The 1,753-nt window shown below is 28.3% G+C and overlaps 1 non-coding gene across 1 annotated transcript; it reads left to right on the top strand.

Annotated features, from left to right (window-relative positions):
* The first annotated feature begins 1,204 nt into the window (after window positions 1–1,204).
* LOC130819598 (U5 spliceosomal RNA) lies at window positions 1,205–1,320 on the top strand. The gene has a single exon (XR_009044637.1). It is a non-coding gene; the product is annotated as a U5 spliceosomal RNA (small nuclear RNA).
* Window positions 1,321–1,753: the final 433 nt, after the last annotated feature.

Here is a 1,753-nt window from a genome sequence, read left to right as displayed (position 1 = left end):
TAACCGACATATAAACCTTAACCGATGTTACCCGAACTGAACAGTAATCGACCAGAGTCAAATCCGACCCGAATTATGCACGTAACCGAATGTAACCTGACTAAAACCGATTAAGATCGAACTGTTTTTAACCCGAACTGATACAAACCCGATCGATTATTAATCGAACTGTTTTTAACCCGAACTGATACAAACCCGAACCGATTGTAAATCGAACTGTTATAAATCCGAATCAAATTTTCACCTAAATTTAGAAAATTAAGTCCAATTTCAGTTTTCTAATAATACGGAAAAAGGAAGAACACAAGTTCTATACAGAAGAAATTGCATACAGAATATATATATATATATGTATATATATATATATATATATACATATATATATATATATACATATATATATATATATATACATATATATATATATATATACATATATATATATATATATATATATATACATATATATATATATATATACATATATATATATATATATATATATATATATACATATATATATATATATATATATATATATATATACATATATATATATACATATATACATATATATATATATATACATATATATATATATATATATATATATACATATATATATATATATAAATATATATATATATATATATATATATATATATATATATATATATATATATATATATATATATATATATATATATATATATATATATATATATATATATATATATATAAACTAATTGAAATAAATTGATCTGCCTATTAGGGCTGGCAAAAGCTGACCCGACCTGCTAACCTGATCTGAAACCGACTCGAAATCAGCGGATTTGGGTTTAGATTTTTGACCCAATTAATTAAATGGGTCAACCCGATTTGATTTGTTTATTAAATGGGTTAGGTTCAGGTTGAATATTTAAACCCGAAAAAAACCTGTTTAACCCATTTATTAAATTTAAGACGGATCAACATTTGCCAAATACTTTGTAAAACTAAGATAATACCAATTACCATGTATTGAGGGATTTGTCAGCTGAAAATGACTTTCAATAAGAAAGAAAGTTGTCCCACATCGGTTAAGGGATTTGTTAGCTGAAGATGACTTTCAATAACAAAGAAAGTTGTCCCACATCGGCTATGAAAGATACTAATAAAAGAAAAATCCTTTAAATCATTCCACAGATCTCATACCAACTTACGCAGCCACGCCGTGAGCACAAAGCGAACTATTCTTTCACCTTTTTCTAAAGAATACCGTGTGCTCGCTGCATTAAGTGGCATACGTTTATTTTTGGAGGAAGCCTTTAATTAAGGTTAAATGGGTCAAATGACCTGAAATATATGAATTTAATGACTTAAAAAAAAGTAGGTTAAATGGGTCATTAGCAGGTTGATCCGATTTGCTACAGATCAGGTCGGGGTTTCAATTTTTGACCCATTAATTAAATGGGTCAGGTTCAGGTTAAGGGTTTATTGACCCATTTATATATGATCCGAACCTGAAAATGACCCAACCCGACCTGTTTGACACCCCTATCTGCTATATTTGATAAAACAATCGATAATTATTTTTTGTAAGTAAATGAGCATATATCAATTAAAAACCTGACTATTAACTTATTTCGATATTGACCCGATCAATAGTTATCCGGAACCGATAACTACTCAAAAAATAAAGCTCGAACCCGATCAGTACCCGAAAAAATCGAACCAATTAGTAATCGGTGACAACCCGAGACCGATTGACACT

This window comes from Amaranthus tricolor, chromosome 7 (genome assembly GCF_026212465.1).
Source record: "Amaranthus tricolor cultivar Red isolate AtriRed21 chromosome 7, ASM2621246v1, whole genome shotgun sequence".
NCBI classification, from domain to species: domain Eukaryota; kingdom Viridiplantae; phylum Streptophyta; class Magnoliopsida; order Caryophyllales; family Amaranthaceae; genus Amaranthus; species Amaranthus tricolor.
The sequence above is the reverse complement of the archived record's forward strand: the minus strand, read 5'-3'. Positions and strand labels throughout refer to the sequence as shown.